Source organism: Oncorhynchus keta, chromosome 1 (assembly GCF_023373465.1).
Source record: "Oncorhynchus keta strain PuntledgeMale-10-30-2019 chromosome 1, Oket_V2, whole genome shotgun sequence".
Taxonomy (NCBI): Eukaryota; Metazoa; Chordata; class Actinopteri; order Salmoniformes; family Salmonidae; genus Oncorhynchus; species Oncorhynchus keta.
Window position 1 is genome coordinate 81,299,675 of NC_068421.1, and position 18,773 is coordinate 81,318,447.

The following is an 18,773-nucleotide window of genomic DNA, read 5'->3' on the forward strand; positions in this document are numbered from 1 at the left end:
ACAGTGACTTACCCGGCCTTGGAATGGAGAAATGTGTAGGGACTTTCCCCTCTCCTCACGCTCACATACAACCACACACGCTACTCAAAATCCAAACACATCATCTTTCTTCACGTCTGTATTTCACCTCTGATAGACAGAATGAGAAATGTGTTTTTTGGTATTTTTCTCCACTGCTGGTTCTGCTATATTTTGACTAAAACACAAACCGTCATTACTACGTGGCAGGCCAAGCAGGCCCCTTGTAACACAAACCGTCATTACTACGTGGCAGGCCAAGCAGGCCCCGGTGTAACACAAACCGTCATTACTACGTGGCAGGCCAAGCAGGCCCCGGTGTAACACAAACCGTCATTACTACGTGGCAGGCCAAGCAGGCCCCTTGTAACACAAACCGTCATTACTACGTGGCAGGCCAAGCAGGCCCCTTGTAACACAAACCGTCATTACTACGTGGCAGGCCAAGCAGGCCCCGGTGTAACACAAACCGTCATTACTACGTGGCAGGCCAAGCAGGCCCCGGTGTAACACAAACCGTCATTACTACGTGGCAGGCCATGCAGGCCCCTTGTAACACAAACCGTCATTACTACGTGGCAGGCCAAGCAGGCCCCTTGTAACACAAACCGTCATTACTACGTGGCAGGCCAAGCAGGCCCCTTGTAACACAAACCGTCATTACTACGTGGCAGGCCAAGCAGGCCCCTTGTAACACAAACCGTCATTACTACGTGGCAGGCCAAGCAGGCCCCGGTGTAACACAAACCGTCATTACTACGTGGCAGGCCAAGCAGGCCCCTTGTAACACAAACCGTCATTACTACGTGGCAGGCCATGCAGGCCCCTTGTAACACAAACCGTCATTACTACGTGGCAGGCCATGCAGGCCCCTTGTAACACAAACCGTCATTACTACGTGGCAGGCCAAGCAGGCCCCTTGTAACACAAACCGTCATTACTACGTGGCAGGCCAAGCAGGCCCCTTGTAACACAAACCGTCATTACTACGTGGCAGGCCAAGCAGGCCCCTTGTAACACAAACCGTCATTACTACGTGGCAGGCCAAGCAGGCCCCGGTGTAACACAAACCGTCATTACTACGTGGCAGGCCAAGCAGGCCCCTTGTAACACAAACCGTCATTACTACGTGGCAGGCCATGCAGGCCCCTTGTAACACAAACGCCTCGCAACACTGGCACATCTCCTCCAATGACTTCCCATCCCTGGAATGTCAGCTTGGGGAATGTGCGAGCTGAGACCTAACGGAAAATCACACACAGAGAGAGACGGGATAGAGTCAGAGCTCCCATAAACAGAGCGGGGGAAAAATCTGAAAAATCACAGCCATCGTGACAGTAGTGAAAATAGAGGTGCCAGGGATCAGGAGGACGAGGAGGGGAAGGAAGGTGAGGAGGATGGGATGAAGGGATGAGGCAAATGGGATGGAGGGTGAGGAGGATGGTTTGGTCAGTTGACATAAGTAAAACCAGCGCCGATATGAGCATCAATAGGGGCAGATAAAAAATGTGGTGATGAGGCAGCTTCTGGCTTGACATTTTTCAAAGGGTTCAGAAAGTACCATTCCCATTCAACGCAACAAGAGATGTCTCTGTGTGTCTGTACAGTTCGCAGCTCTGTGTGTACAGTCTACCTAACAGATAATAAAAAGAGAAGCCAAATCTCTTACAAATCGCAAAGCAAGTAACCCTGCAAATCATGCAAAGATTGTTTGTCTGACAGGTCTTGTTTTTCCGCAGGCAGTGTTGACAAGCGGGCTGATGAGCAGATGCTGCCTGCTGGGAAAGAGAGAGGGAAACAGACAGGCTGGATCTGAGTGATGAGGGCTGGGTCCTGTTGCAACACGCACCGCATGGCAGTCTTCTCTCTGTAAAGACTGTTTTGATACGTGCATTCTCCTCTCAGCCCAGACGAGCCCCTCCACAGTAGACGCTAATGACAAGTTCTCTTTCCCTTAAGGAAACAGATTTCCTGCAAGCTGCGCTACAACCATCAAATTACAGACTGGATACCGAGAATGTTTTCACTTATAAAACAACATACATAGGGTCCAGAGTTGGGTGTTGGTGTGTGTGTGTGTGTGTGCAGGGTTGAAGAAGTGTACTATTAAAAAGTACCAGCGTGTCAGAATAAATTGTTTATTTTTAACCAGTGCAATCAAATTAGTGGAACATGGCCTGTAAAGTTGCGTAAGGAAGCTATTCCGAGTTCACTAGATTGAAACTAAGTTTATTTTTTGCTTGGCCACTTTAAACAATGCTACCTAATATAATGTTTACATACCCTACATTATTCATCTCATATGTATATGTGTATACTGTACTCTATATAATCTACTGCATCTTTATATAATACATGTATCACTAGCCACTTTAACTATGCCACTTTGTTTACATACTCATCTCATATGTATATACTGCACTCAATACCATCTACTGTATCTTGCCTATGCCGCTCTGTACCATCACTCACTCATATATCTTTATGTACATATTCTTTATCCCCTTACACTTGTGTCTATAAGGTAGTAGTTGTGGAATTGTTAGCTAGATTACTTGTTGGTTATTACTGCATTGTCGGAACTAGAAGCACAAGCATTTCGCTACACTCGTATTAACATCTGCTAACCATGTGTATGTGACAAATAAAATTTGATTTGATTTGGCTGATTTTATTGACATGGGCCCTAAGGGCACTGTGTGTGTGTGTGTGTGTGTGTGTGTGTGTGTGTGTGTGCGTGCACATGAGCTTTTTACCTCATATAAAGAACTCTATGATATTGATAAAGTTAAGCCTGGCAGTGGTATTCAAACTTTTGACATTTTTTCAGACAATTTCTGGAGACCCCATTTTTCCCCCCAAACATTTTCCGTGACCCCACCTCACCCCAAATCTAATGGCACAACCTTAAAATCGGTACATTTAGATTTTTACATCAACAAATAACCTTCAATCCATTGTAGTTTAACGTCTTATCAAAATGAAAACATGTATAAATACATTTACTCATTAAAACTGTATGTTTCAAATTATCATTCTCAAAAAATGTGTATATTATCCCATTCAATAATCTGTAGTCTTAATTTATTGTACATTATTATAATTTTTTAGGGACAACCTCAAAGCAGTTCCAGTTTTAGCAAACATCCGCATTCGGATAACTAGCTAATGCAGCTATTATGATGTAACTAAGGAGAATGCAGAAATAATTTAGTTTAGTTTGCTACCTACTCGCATTGTTGAATAGTTTGCATTGCTAATGGCTACTGTGATGTTTACGGTAAATTGGAGCTGCAGAGCAAGAATGCCACGTTGCCAGCCTCAACGAAATGTAAGGAAGACAAGAATGTCATGTATATTGAAACAGTTGATGTACATATTATGTCAATTGAAATCTTGTCGTAGTGCCTCTGCTTAAACTTTCGTCAATGAGAATAGGCTCTTAGCATGGGGATGGCATGTTAGCATTAGTGCTAGCCTTAGCTCAAATTGAATTAGAGGCTGCTGTCGTAGAGCCTAGCGTGAGTTGAGCTGGTCACTGCAGAACTGTCTCCTTTAAGGGGTCTTCCATAACAGAGGTAGCGTGTTCCCACATGTAGGACATTCCAGACCACAGCTCCTCTAGATTGACAGTTTTCTCTTCAACACCTCTCACACCTTCATCATGCATGGCACGGCACCGCCTTCCTCCAACACCCCTCCATCCATTTCCTACTATAACTCTACCATCACATTCAAACTGTAAACGCATATTGAATTCATATCAATGCCCTGAAAACAAAAAAATACTATTGATGTAGGTCACAACCTTTGCCATGGAGCCTCAAGCAGTGGAAAGAACCAACTGAAAAATAACTTGTGCGGGTTCTAGAACACTCAGTAAACTGTAGGGATTAATATTCTTCAGAAAATCACCCAAATTTCAATACCGGGAATAATTTTATTTATCCACATTGTCCCGGGAAATACCGCGAAAATCTGAAGTCCATTTAAAGTGTTTAAAACAAAGATTCTGTATGGTCACTATGCCAGGATTCTCCCCAAATAAGAGGGGTGCTGTGCCACTATGTAAAGATTTCAGAGCAAATTAAACTGATATTTAATAATGATATAGTAACTGTCTTTGATCGCCAATGACACTGTTGTGAATTGCGAAACAGACAATTCATCAATTTTGAACGTTAAGTTCCTCAATTCAGTGCATTTCAGCAGTAGGCTATCCAGACACAGAGCGCGCTCAAGATGCACAGAGCGTCCCTCGAGTATAGCGTTGTCGAATCATACACATTTTGTAACGGCAGTAACAAAAGTCAAATGACCAAAGTTGCTAAATTTGCTAAATAACTTCCATCAAAGAATGACAGAATATCTCCTATATTTGGCAAAATCGGGTTGATGGTTATACATATAGCAGACCAGTTTAAATAGTGGAAATAGTTTAAATATCAAGGTATCTTAAACTGTTTAAAAAATATCCATATCGACTCTCATACCGTTTATCGATCACATATTCTCTACCGAAGCTCTCATATGGGCAGCAAGTACGAGACAGCGCAGAGAAGCGGGGGAAATGTTATATCGCTATTTTGACATGCATTGGCAAGAGACATGCTTTGATAATGCAACCTATTGATTACAGAATAAAAATGAGGAATTGTCATGCACGACAGGATTTTGGGTTTCATTGGAATTGGGACTGGATAGGAAAATAGCCTAGGCTTTAGGACCGGAAAATATAGAATTTTCCCTCATGCCTCTATGAATTGTTAACAGACTTCATTGTCTGTGACAGAGATGCCTATGTAGTGAACTCTGCATAGGCTAATCAAATGTGTGACTGTCTGCAGTCACAATAACAGCTCAACTAGGCATACGTTATTTTATAGGCTATATGGTTTCCGGTAGGGTTTATTAACTGCATTCAGGTCACGTGTGCAGTCCGGCAGTGTCAATTATGCATGTACTTTGAATTTATGCCGATTTTGTATGAAGTAAATACTATAGGCTAAAGGCTACCATGCGACAGCCTATTTGGATAATGTGCTATTTAGAGAAAAGCGATAATCGGCCGAGACAAAATATTGGGTCCTTCTTTATCGGCTTTGCGGATAGTCCCTCTCCATAGCAAAACTGCTGCTAGGCCAGCCGCAATTTACCGCCTGAGCCACGAGCACTGCACAATGCGGAGGAATGTCTAACTGGGAAAATCAGCAGCAGCAAGATAAATTCTTCTTATTATTATTATTATTATTATTATTATTATTATTATTATTATTATGATTTATTATTATTATTATTATTATTATTAAATCATTCTCCTACAGAAAGTTGCAGTATTTAGAAATGTATGAATTGACACAGTGGCCAAAATCTAACTCCTGTTGCAGATATTAGTTTAGTTAATTCACTAATAATAAGGCTTGTGTTGACGTGCCTGCACATGCATGCAATATGCTAGGTAGCTAGCTAAATCTAATCAAATGTTATTTGTCACATACACATGGTTAGCAGATGTTAATGCGAGTGTAGCGAAATGCTTGTGCTTCTAGTTCCGACAATGCAGTGATAACCAACAAGTAATCTAACTAACAATTCCAAAACTACTGTCTTATACACAGTGTAAGGGGATAAGGAATATGTACATAAGGATATATGAATGAGTGATGGTACAGAGCAGCATACAGTAGATGGTATCGAGTACAGTATATACATATGAGATGAGTATGTAGACAAAGTAAACAAAGTGGCATAGCTAAAGTGGCTAGTGATACATGTATTACATATGGATGCAGTCGATGATGTAGAGTACAGTATATACATATGCATATGAGATGAATAATGTAGGGTAAGTAACATTATATAAGGTAGCATTGTTTAAAGTGGCTAGTGATATATATATCACTAGCTAAGCAGATAGCTATGTGACCTGTTAGCACAGATTACAATAACTAACCCTTTCACCTGTGGCGTTAGATAGCTGTCTATAGCTACTATGCTGGCTAGATAAACATGGTGCTAATATATCAGAAAGGAGCTAATAGCCAACATAGTTAGCTAAAGTTAGTGGGTTATCATTTTGAACATGCACCATTTCCGGCAAGGAGCCATCTGATTTGCGGTGTAATGTTAGCTATTTACTGGTGTGCTGACCTGACCAACCACAATCGTATCAGTAAATTGACAGTTAATAGTTGGATTAGATGATTGTCATAATAGAGAAAGAAGGAACTGTTTTAAAATGCCTAAATAAAGGTTGGCAATAGGTGTAGCTACCTAAGAATCTTCCTGCATGCTTATGGACCAAAAAAGCTGTAGGTCAGCACGTGTGTGTACCTTCTCACTTTGCAAACTATGGGAAGATTTCAGTCATTCAGACAGAACTTGCATCATTGTGTCACCTTTTTTTCCTACCATCGCTCTCCTTGTTAGATATTATGCCCATTTATGGCTTGATAAGAAAATGCCATCGCTATTGAACTAGTTCTCATAGTAGCAATAAACAGCAGTAAGTGATATGAGAGAGATGAGAAAGGGAGCGGAGTTACAGCTTAGCTCTATCCCATCGTAGCAGTAGGATCAAGTTACAACGTGCAATTTCTTGACAGATAGCTGAACTAGCCAATTGAATTGTTTACAATTTTGTCCTGGCAGCAGAGATGTTAAGAGATGTGTCTTGACAGCTGAAAAATATATAAAAAATCCTAGTCAAAGATAATGGGAAGAAAATACTAATTTCATAAGCATCCGTGATCACTAGTGATGCACCGATATGACATTTTTGGCTGTTTTCCTTACCAAAAATAAAAACGATACCAATAACCGATATTTAACATTTTTGCGGCCTTTGAAGCATTCTAGTACAGTTAAATAGTTAACACACACACATGGACGCAGCAGTCTAAGGCACTGCATCTCAGTGCAAGAGGCGTCACTACAGGGTCTGGGTCGAATCCAGGCTGTATCAAATCCGGCCAAGATTGGGCGTACCATAGGGTGGCGCACAATTGGCCCAGCGTTGGCCGGGTTTGGCCGGGGTAGACCGCCATTGTAAATAAGAATTTGTTCTTAATTGACTTCCCTAGTAAAATAAAGGTTATACACACACACACACCACACTGACCAAAAAGTTATTTTGTTAGCATGTCCCCATTACCAGTAGAACATAATCAAAACCTATTTCTTTCACTTACTTGCTGTGCTGTTTTGTTGTTCATTTGTTCAGTCGTTTCATTCTCAACCAGGATTTCATCATACATGTCAAGCAGTGAAATTTCAGCTCTGTCTGTCCATGGCCTCTTTTCCTCGGTGCGCACTGTCATTGTGTCTGTTTCCACCTTGTCCAGCTGTGTCTGTAACATGTCACGTAAGCCCTGTTTCTTGTCTGCATCGAAGTAGTGGTCCTTGTACATCGCATCGAGCATGAAAGTAGCGGTCCTTGTACATCGCATCGAGCATGAAAGTAGCGGTCCTTGTACATCGCATCGAGCATGAAAGTAGCGGTCCTTGTACATCGCATCGAGCATGAAAGTAGCGGTCCTTGTACATCGCATCGAGCATGAAAGTAGCGGTCCTTGTACATCGCATCGAGCATGAAAGTAGCGGTCCTTGTACATCGCATCGAGCATGAAAGTAGCGGTCCTTGTACATCGCATCGAGCATGAAAGTAGTGGTCCTTGTACATCGCATCGAGCATGAAAGTAGCGGTCCTTGTACATCGCATCGAGCATGAAAGTAGCGGTCCTTGTACATCGCATCGAGCATGGTGGGGACACAGTAAAGAGAGAATGCCACCGAACCGCTTGTTCACAGCCTGGGTCGGCAGTTTTGTTGAGCAGGCGTTTCAATGCCATAAGAGGGTATCACGTCTGCTGCAGGCGCAAATGATGAGCTTATTTCTCGAGTCAGTTGTTCGAATGGAGCTAGCTAGTGTGTTCATGTTCCCAAGTTTCCAACATGTTCTCAAATGCCATTGAAATGGCAGTATGACAACCAGCATAACCAGCACAGTCATGAGCATGAAATAGGACTTTCCTCAGTGCCAGATGTTACGCGGCGTCATTACGTCATGTACCTACGTTATATAAGTCTGCATGTCAGCTTTGACATCGGTTTTTGCACATCGACGTTAAACTAAACATCGGGCTGATATTGATATTGGCATTTTTATCTAATATCGTCCGATTCCGATATCTTCACTGATATAGCGTGCATCCCCAGTGATCACACATCACGATCACAAATCAAATCATGAAATGACTTTGGACCCATAGATGTTCTTCAAACTAACAGCAGTGCCTGTATGATGTCCTTCCATATAGACGTGACATGCGGGAGTGGTGCTTCTTTGCAAATGTTGTTGATCAGTAGGATAATATTAAGTCCCAAATGGAAGACAAACAGATTGTTTGTCATCTGTAGCACCATAGACTCCACTGATCACCCAAAACAAGCTCAATAACTCAATGCATGCACACACTCCTATTGAATATCCATTCACCTGTATTGTGAATAGGCCTATGCCATCTTCATTTACCCAGTTTATCAAGACATTTACCATTCAAATTCAATTATTGCCATTTTGTTGTTATGTATTAGTGGCCTTCAGCCTCCTTGACACCCAAAAATCGGCATTGGTCCTAAATAATCCAGAATGGTCACTTTCGAGTGTTTTGTTTGTGCTAATCTACTACTGACAGGTTGTGCATTTTGAGGAATTGCATTAGTGCCATATTGGGGGAAAATGTAATTTCTCTGGTCTTGTCATTTTATTGATGAGATGTGAAGAGTTCCCAGGAATGTCCTGGGATTCCAGTTAAACATGTTAATTCATAGTAAACTGTGTGAGAACTAAAGCAGTGGTGAAAACACTGTCACGCCCTGGCCTTAGTTATCTGTGTTTTCTTTATTCTTTTGGTTAGGCCAGGGTGTGACATGGGTGATTTATTGTGTTTCGTCTTATCTAGGGGTTTATTAGATTTATGGGGTTGTGTTCAGTGTAGTTGTCTAGGGAAGTCTATGGTTGCCTAGAGTGGTTCTCAATCAGAGGCAGGTGTTTATCGTTGTCTCTGATTGGGAACCATATTTAGGCAGCCATATTCTTTGGGTATTTTGTGGGTGGTTGTCTCCTGTGTTAGTGTTTGTGCCACACGGGTCTGTTTTGGGGTTTTCACCGTTCTTGTTTTGTATTCTGTTCATGTTGAGTTTTCTTATTAAAAAACATTAACTATAACCACGCTGCATTTTGGTTCGCCTCTCCTTCCCAGGAGGAAAGCTGTTACAAACACTTAAACTGCATCAACACTTCCTTGATAGAGACATATGACTTTGCCCTTATAAACCTAATCTGTGGGAACGCAATGTGTGTGTGCGCTGTGTATGTGTGTGCGCTGTGTTTGTGCGTGCCCTAACCTGACCCTGAGATAACTTTAGTGCACTCTGCGCTGATTGACACAGCTTGCCAAAACCTGAGCCTTCCTTCGCCCTTGGCTTCTAGTTGGCATGAGAGTCCGGTAACCTTCACCAATAGTATCCACAGTGGTCACCCCACGCACACGCACACACACACACACACACACAGCCAATTAAAAGTAATGCAGACTGAGACCTGTGAGAGTGGCATGCCTGCCCAATGAACACCCAAGACCTTAGGGGTAACATATGGCCTGGGCAAATAATGCAGTGTGTGTGAGTGTGTCAGTCAGTCCTCTTCCCTGCCGCCCTGTTGCAGGGGTGAGAATTGGAAATGGTGTCACTCTCCCGGTCACATAGAATACCAACAGAAAAAACAACAAGAATTCCACCTTATCATTGTTCCTATTCTCTCTGACCTATTCATTCATACTGCTATCTCCTTTTCTCTGGAATCTTAAACTAGAAAAACACATTAAAAAAACATACCTTCCTGCCTGAGACATCACATGAAAATGAAGATGCTGGTGCTTGACTTTGACTTGGCAGAGTCAACAGACAAACTCGGAGAGAATATCGTATTATGATTAGTATTTAACTCACCCTCTACATAAAGATGTCTGGCTCTACTACCATGATGCTGCTTCCTCTATCTCATTCATCATCTGATCTGTCTTTAGTATCACAAACAGCAGACAGGAGGAAGCATTGTACCTGGTAATCTGGAACTGGTGCTACGTGTGTTTATGAGAGAAAACAGTGCAGCTCAGTAAAAAGACTTGGTTTGATGCAGACACAGAGAGCGACACAGTCTTAACACGACTTAACAGTGGAGGGAAGCTGGCAAAGAGGATCAGATTGAATATTTCCTGCCTATTTGATATTGTAGCCACTTTAATACATTAACAAGAGCAGGGGAGATCACTTTACCTTGGGTTATATGTTACAGCAAAAGGGTTACGCCACAATTTTGGAAAAGCATCAGTGATTTTAACCAATGATGAGGAGGCATTGACTACTAATTGTTTGATGTCACTGGAATCACTCATCTTCCTGTGTCTTTTTTTTTACACAGAAATGTGCCATTTTCACAGTATGTTGATGTTGGCGTGGTGCTGGACATCATGAATATAGAGTAGACATGTTTTAAAATGTCCCTATAAGACCAGATATATCGCCTGTAGAAAGTATGACATTTGCATATAAATGATTTGTGAAGCATATATGTCAACCATATAACGGGTTTATGAAGCCTTTACGCCTTGTAAATGATATATTGTGACCTCTGACAAATATTACCCATAATCCCAATTCAGGTGTGTGACTTCCAATAAGGTTAATATCCAAAGCATGCAGACAGAGGCTGGTTATTATTCTCTCACGAGGGGATCAGACTGAGCCATAACAGGTACTGAGAAAAAGAGAAAATCAAATCTTCAAAGTTCAAACAGCAGTCTGGTGGGCCTTTCACCCTACTGGCTGGCATGGCTATTGGTCTACAGTAGGTTTGATTTATCCCCATTCCTTTGAGCCCCAAACTGACGAAAACAAAAATACTGAGTAGAGACCTACTGCCTGCATGCTACACATGGTAGTAGACACCTGGAGATAACTGAACTCAACACAACTCAGCCAGTGTTTGTCCCAGCGTACCATTCTAGATCTTCCCTATCTTTCTTAACCATCAACAATATCGTGGTGGTCCCACTTCACACACACACACATATGCACACATGCACACACACGATGAGCCATCTAACAACTTCTCACTACTCTATTTTAACCTACTTCCCAAGACACTCAGTCACACACACATCACTGTGAATAGCACATTGTGGGTGATGAATATGCAGGGGGATTTCACACTAATTATAAAAGTACAAAGATGCCATACAGACACTTTAAATGACTGTCGTCAAATCTATTTTACACTCCTAATCAACTGCATTATATTTATGACTTCAAAGTGAGTTCTAATTTCCAATAAATAAACAAGGAGGGGATAAATGGGGATCACTTTTAGCGTGTCAGCCAAGACACATATCTGCATAAATTAAAAGAGCGCCTATAAAAGAAACGTTTATAGTCTAAGTTTATAGTCACGCTTTGAGAGGTTTTGGTATTACTTTTTTTAAATGGCTCTTTGTGGAGCAGAGAGAGAGGAGAGAGAGATCGAGAGAGAGAGAGAGAGAGAGAGAGAGAGAGGAGAGAGAGAGCTAGAGTGAGAGAGATCTAGAGAGAGAGAGAGAGAGAGGGGAGAGATAGATCTAGAGAGATAGAGATCTAGAGAGGAGAGATAGATCTAGAGAGAGAGAGATCTAGAGAGAGAGAGAGAGAGAAGAGAGAGATCTAGAGGAGAGAGAGATCTAGAGAGAGAGAGATAGATCTAGAGAGAGAGAGAGATTGATCTAGAGGAGAGAAAGATCTAGAGAGAGAGAGATCTAGAGAGAGAGAAGAGAGAGATCTAGAGAGGAGAGAGATCTAGAGAGAGAGAGAGGAGAGAGAGAGCTCTAGAGAGAGAGAGATAGATCTAGAGGGAGGGAGAGAGAGGAGAGAGATAGATCCAGAGAGAGAGATTTAGAGAGAGAGAGGAGAGAGAGAGAGAGCTAGAGAGATCTAGTGAGAGGGAGAGGAGAAAGAGAGAGATCTAGAGAGAGAGAGATCCACAGGGGTAAGATAAGCTCTGGGGCTGACCTTAATAAATACTTCATCGCTGCCCACTTTGTTCATTCATACTAAGGAATTAAGTAACAGGGAGCAAACAATTTAAACAACAGGATTGGCATTTTAAATATTCACTTCCAGGTCCTTTTAAAATGCAAGTTACCATGGAACTTATGAAGGAAGGAGTGGGGGACAAGACAATGAATAAAACAAACTACAGGGAGAGAAACCTTATTTTCTCTTCCCAGGTCCCTGAGCGAGTCTTTCTATACAACCCTTTTCATACACCTAGTGGCTTCTATGTCTCTCTGTCCTCTCTTTCCCTGTCTTCTCCTGTTTGTCGACTTCAACAGGTATGGTTAGACAGTGGAAAAGTGCAGAAGAGGCTGAACTTTTCTATGATGAGAGAAGAAGAGAGTAGAGTAGACAAAGATGAATAGAGAGAAAGAGAGGGAAAGACAGAGCGAGATGAAGAGAGGGAGAAAGAAACAAAGACAGAGACATGGGAGATGAAGAGAGGGCTAGAGAGAAGGAGAGACAGAGACATGGGAGATGAAGAGAGGGCTAGAGAGAAGGAGAGACAGAGACATGAGAGATGAAGAGAGGGCTAGAGAGAAGGAGAGACAGAGACATGGGAGATGAAGAGAGGGCTAGAGAGAAGGAGAGACAGAGACATGGGAGATGAAGAGAGGGCTAGAGAGAAGGAGAGACAGCGACATGAGAGATGAAGAGAGGGCTAGAGAGGAGAGACAGAGACATGGGAGATGAAGAGAGGGCTAGAGAGGAGAGACAGCGACATGAGAGATGAAGAGAGGGCTAGAGAGGAGAGACAGAGACATGGCAGATGAAGAGAGGGCTAGAGAGAAGGAGAGACAGCGACATGAGAGATGAAGAGAGGGCTAGAGAGGAGAGACAGCGACATGAGAGATGAAGAGAGGGCTAGAGAGGAGAGACAGAGACATGGGAGATGAAGAGAGGGCTAGAGAGAAGGAGAGACAGCGACATGAGAGATGAAGAGAGGGCTAGAGAGGAGAGACAGAGACATGGGAGATGAAGAGAGGGCTAGAGAGGAGAGACAGAGACATGGGAGATGAAGAGAAGGCTAGAGAGGAGAGACAGAGACATGGGAGATGAAGAGAGGGCTAGAGAGAAGGAGAGACAGCGACATGAGAGATGAAGAGAGGGCTAGAGAGGAGAGACAGCGACATGAGAGATGAAGAGAGGGCTAGAGAGGAGAGACAGCGACATGAGAGATGAAGAGAGGGCTAGAGAGGAGAGACAGAGACATGAGAGATGAAGAGAGGGCTAGAGAGAAGGAGAGGCAGAAACATGAGAGATGAAGAGAGGGCTAGAGAGGAGAGACAGAGACATGGGAGATGAAGAGAGGGCTAGAGAGGAGAGACAGCGACATGAGAGATGAAGAGAGGGCTAGAGAGGAGAGACAGCGACATGGGAGATGAAGAGAGGGCTAGAGAGGAGAGACAGAGACATGGGAGATGAAGAGAGGGCTAGAGAGGAGAGACAGAGACATGGGAGATGAAGAGAGGGCTAGAGAGAAGGAGAGACAGCGACATGAGAGATGAAGAGAGGGCTAGAGAGGAGAGACAGAGACATGAGAGATGAAGAGAGGGCTAGAGAGGAGAGACAGAGACATGGGAGATGAAGAGAGGGCTAGAGAGAAGGAGAGACAGCGACATGAGAGATGAAGAGAGGGCTAGAGAGGAGAGACAGAGACAGGGGAGATGAAGAGAGGGCTAGAGAGGAGAGACAGCGACATGAGAGATGAAGAGAGGGCTAGAGAGAAGGAGAGACAGCGAAATGAGAGATGAAGAGAGGGCTAGAGAGGAGAGACAGAGACATGGGAGATGAAGAGAGGGCTAGAGAGAAGGAGAGACAGAGACATGGGAGATGAAGAGAGGGCTAGAGAGGAGAGACAGAGACATGGGAGATGAAGAGAGGGCTAGAGAGAAGGAGAGACAGCGAAATGAGAGATGAAGAGAGGGCTAGAGAGGAGAGACAGAGACATGAGAGATGAAGAGAGGGCTAGAGAGGAGAGACAGAGACATGGGAGATGAAGAGAGGGCTAGAGAGGAGAGACAGCGACATGAGAGATGAAGAGAGGGCTAGAGAGAAGGAGAGACAGAGACATGAGAGATGAAGAGAGGGCTAGAGAGGAGAGACAGAGACATGGGAGATGAAGAGAGGGCTAGAGAGGAGAGACAGCGACATGAGAGATGAAGAGAGGGCTAGAGAGGAGATACAGAGACATGGGAGATGAAGAGAGGGCTAGAGAGGAGAGACAGCGACATGGGAGATGAAGAGAGGGCTAGAGAGGAGAGACAGAGACATGAGAGATGAAGAGAGGGCTAGAGAGGAGAGACAGCGACATGGGAGATGAAGAGAGGGCTAGAGAGGAGAGACAGAGACATGAGAGATGAAGAGAGGGCTAGAGAGGAGAGACAGAGACATGGGAGATGAAGAGAGGGCTAGAGAGGAGAGACAGCGACATGAGAGATGAAGAGAGGGCTAGAGAGAAGGAGAGACAGAGACATGGGAGATGAAGAGAGGGCTAGAGAGAAGGAGAGACAGAGACATGGGAGATGAAGAGAGGGCTAGAGAGAAGGAGAGACAGAGACATGGGAGATGAAGAGAGGGCTAGAGAGGAGAGACAGAGACATGGGAGATGAAGAGAGGGCTGGAGAGGAGAGACAGAGACATGGGAGATGAAGAGAGGGCTAGAGAGAAGGAGAGACAGCGACATGAGAGATGAAGAGAGGGCTAGAGAGGAGAGACAGAGACATGGGAGATGAAGAGAGGGCTAGAGAGAAGAGACAGCGACATGAGAGATGAAGAGAGGGCTAGAGAGGAGAGACAGAGACATGGGAGATGAAGAGAGGGCTAGAGAGAAGGAGAGACAGCGACATGAGAGATGAAGAGAGGGCTAGAGAGGAGAGACAGAGACATGGGATATGAAGAGAGGGCTGGAGAGGAGAGACAGAGACATGGGAGATGAAGAGAGGGCTAGAGAGAAGGAGAGACAGCGACATGAGAGATGAAGAGAGGGCTAGAGAGGAGAGACAGCGACATGAGAGATGAAGAGAGGGCTAGAGAGGAGAGACAGAGACATGGGAGATGAAGAGAGGGCTGGAGAGGAGAGACAGAGACATGGGAGATGAAGAGAGGGCTAGAGAGAAGGAGAGACAGCGACATGAGAGATGAAGAGAGGGCTAGAGAGGAGAGACAGCGACATGAGAGATGAAGAGAGGGCTAGAGAGGAGAGACAGAGACATGGGAGATGAAGAGAGGGCTAGAGAGAAAGAGAGGCAGAAACATGAGAGAAGGAGAGGGATAGAGAGAAAGAGAGCCAGCGACATGAGAGATGAAGAGAGGGCTAGAGAGGAGAGACAGAGACATGATAGATGAAGAGAGGGCTAGAGAGGAGAGACAGAGACATGGGAGATGAAGAGAGGGCTAGAGAGGAGAGACAGCGACATGAGAGATGAAGAGAGGGCTAGAGAGGAGAGACAGCGACATGAGAGATGAAGAGAGGGCTAGAGAGGAGAGACAGAGACATGGGAGATGAAGAGAGGGCTAGAGAGGAGAGACAGCGACATGAGAGATGAAGAGAGGGCTAGAGAGGAGAGACAGACATGGGAGATGAAGAGAGGGCTAGAGAGGAGAGACAGAGACATGGGAGATGAAGAGAGGGCTAGAGAGGAGAGACAGCGACATGGGAGATGAAGAGAGGGCTAGAGAGGAGAGACAGCGACATGAGAGATGAAGAGAGGGCTAGAGAGGAGAGACAGAGACATGAGAGATGAAGAGGGATAGAGAGAAAGAGAGACAGCGACATGAGAGAAGGAGAGGGATAGAGAGAAGGAGAGGCAGAAACATGAGAGAAGGAGAGGGCTAGAGAGAAGGAGAGGCAGAAACATGAGAGAAGGAGAGGGATAGAGAGAAGGAGAGGCAGAAACATGAGAGAAGGAGAGGGCTAGAGAGAAGGAGAGGCAGAAACATGAGAGAAGGAGAGGGATAGAGAGAAGGAGAGGCAGAAACATGAGAGATGAAGAGGGATAGAGAGAAGGAGAGGCAGAAACATGAGAGAAGGAGAGGGATAGAGAGAAGGAGAGTCAGAAACATGAGAGAAGGAGAGGCAGCAACATGAGAGAAGGAGAGGCAGAAACATGAGAGAAGGAGAGGCAGAAACATGAGAGATGAAGAGGGATAGAGAGAAGGAGAGGCAGAAACATGAGAGAAGGAGAGGGATAGAGAGAAGGAGAGTCAGAAACATGAGAGAAGGAGAGGCAGCAACATGAGAGAAGGAGAGGCAGAAACATGAGAGAAGGAGAGGCAGAAACATGAGAGAAGGAGAGGCAGAAACATGAGAGAAGGAGAGGCAGAAACATGAGAGAAGGAGAGGCAGAAACATGAGAGAAGGAGAGGGCTGGAGAGAAGGAGAGGCAGAAACATGAGAGAAGGAGAGGGATAGAGAGAAGGAGAGGCAGAAACATGAGAGAAGGAGAGGGCTAGAGAGGAGAGGCAGAAACATGAGAGAAGGAGAGGGATAGAGAGAAGGAGAGGCAGAAACATGAGAGAAGGAGAGGGATAGAGAGAAGGAGAGGCAGAAACATGAGAGAAGGAGAGGGATAGAGAGAAGGAGAGGCAGAAACATGAGAGAAGGAGAGGGATAGAGAGAAGGAGAGGCAGAAACATGAGAGAAGGAGAGGCAGAAACATGAGAGAAGGAGAGGCAGAAACATGAGAGAAGGAGAGGCAGAAACATGAGAGAAGGAGAGGCAGAAACATGAGAGAAGGAGAGGCAGAAACATGAGAGAAGGAGAGGCAGAAACATGAGAGAAGGAGAGGGATAGAGAGAAGGAGAGGCAGAAACATGAGAGAAGGAGAGGGATAGAGAGAAGGAGAGGCAGAAACATGAGAGAAGGAGAGGCAGAAACATGAGAGAAGGAGAGGCAGAAACATGAGAGAAGGAGAGGCAGAAACATGAGAGAAGGAGAGGCAGAAACATGAGAGAAGGAGAGGCAGAAACATGATAGAAGGAGAGGCAGAAACATGAGAGAAGGAGAGGCAGAAACATGAGAGAAGGAGAGGCAGAAACATGATAGAAGGAGAGGCAGAAACATGAGAGAAGGAGAGGCAGAAACATGAGAGAAGGAGAGGCAGAAACATGATAGAAGGAGAGGCAGAAACATGATAGAAGGAGAGGCAGAAACATGAGAGAAGGAGAGGCAGAAACATGAGAGAAGGAGAGGCAGAAACATGATAGAAGGAGAGGCAGAAACATGAGAGAAGGAGAGGCAGAAACATGAGAGAAGGAGAGGCAGAAACATGATAGAAGGAGAGGCAGAAACATGAGAGAAGGAGAGGCAGAAACATGAGAGAAGGAGAGGCAGAAACATGATAGAAGGAGAGGCAGAAACATGAGAGAAGGAGAGGCAGAAACATGAGAGAAGGAGAGGCAGAAACATGAGAGAAGGAGAGGCAGAAACATGAGAGAAGGAGAGGCAGAAACATGAGAGAAGGAGAGGCAGAAACATGAGAGAAGGAGAGGCAGAAACATGAGAGAAGGAGAGGCAGAAACATGAGAGAAGGAGAGGCAGAAACATGAGAGAAGGAGAGGCAGAAACATGAGAGAAGGAGAGGCAGAAACATGAGAGAAGGAGAGGGCTAGAGAGAAGGAGAGGCAGAAACATGAGAGAAGGAGAGGGATAGAGAGAAGGAGAGGCAGAAACATGAGAGAAGGAGAGGGCTAGAGAGAAGGAGAGGCAGAAACATGAGAGAAGGAGAGGGATAGAGAGAAGGAGAGGCAGAAACATGAGAGAAGGAGAGGGATAGAGAGAAGGAGAGGCAGAAACATGAGAGAAGGAGAGGCAGAAACATGAGAGAAGGAGAGGCAGAAACATGAGAGAAGGAGAGGCAGAAACATGAGAGAAGGAGAGGGATAGAGAGAAGGAGAGGCAGAAACATGAGAGAAGGAGAGGGCTAGAGAGAAGGAGAGGCAGAAACATGAGAGAAGGAGAGGGATAGAGAGAAGGAGAGGCAGAAACATGAGAGAAGGAGAGGGCTAGAGAGAAGGAGAGGCAGAAACATGAGAGAAGGAGAGGGATAGAGAGAAGGAGAGGCAGAAACATGAGAGAAGGAGACGGATAGAGAGAAGGAGAGGCAGAAACATGAGAGAAGGAGAGGCAGAAACATGAGAGAAGGAGAGGGCTAGAGAGAAGGAGAGGCAGAAACATGAGAGAAGGAGAGGGATAGAGAGAAGGAGAGGCAGAAACATGAGAGAAGGAGAGGGATAGAGAGAAGGAGAGGCAGAAACATGAGAGAAGGAGAGAGCTAGAGAGAAGGAGAGGCAGAAACATGAGAGAAGGAGAGGGATAGAGAGAAGGAGAGGCAGAAACATGAGGGAAGGAGAGGGCTAGAGAGAAGGAGAGGCAGAAACATGAGAGAAGGAGAAGCAGAAACATGAGAGATGAAGAGGGCTAGAGAGAAGGAGAGGCAGAAACATGAGAGAAGGAGAGGGATAGAGAGAAGGAGAGGCAGAAACATGAGAGAAGGAGAGGGATAGAGAGAAGGAGAGGCAGAAACATGAGAGAAGGAGAGGGATAGAGAGAAGGAGAGGCAGAAACATGAGAGAAGGAGAGGGATAGAGAGAAAGAGAGACAGCGA

At 44.7% G+C, this 18,773-nt stretch overlaps 1 protein-coding gene across 3 annotated transcripts in view; it reads right to left on the reverse strand.

The window, feature by feature from the left end:
- The window catches only part of syde2 (synapse defective 1, Rho GTPase, homolog 2 (C. elegans)), a 79,326-nt gene that overhangs the window by 56,560 nt on the left and 3,993 nt on the right, over positions 1–18,773 (reverse strand). The gene's annotated exons all lie outside the window — the stretch shown is intronic.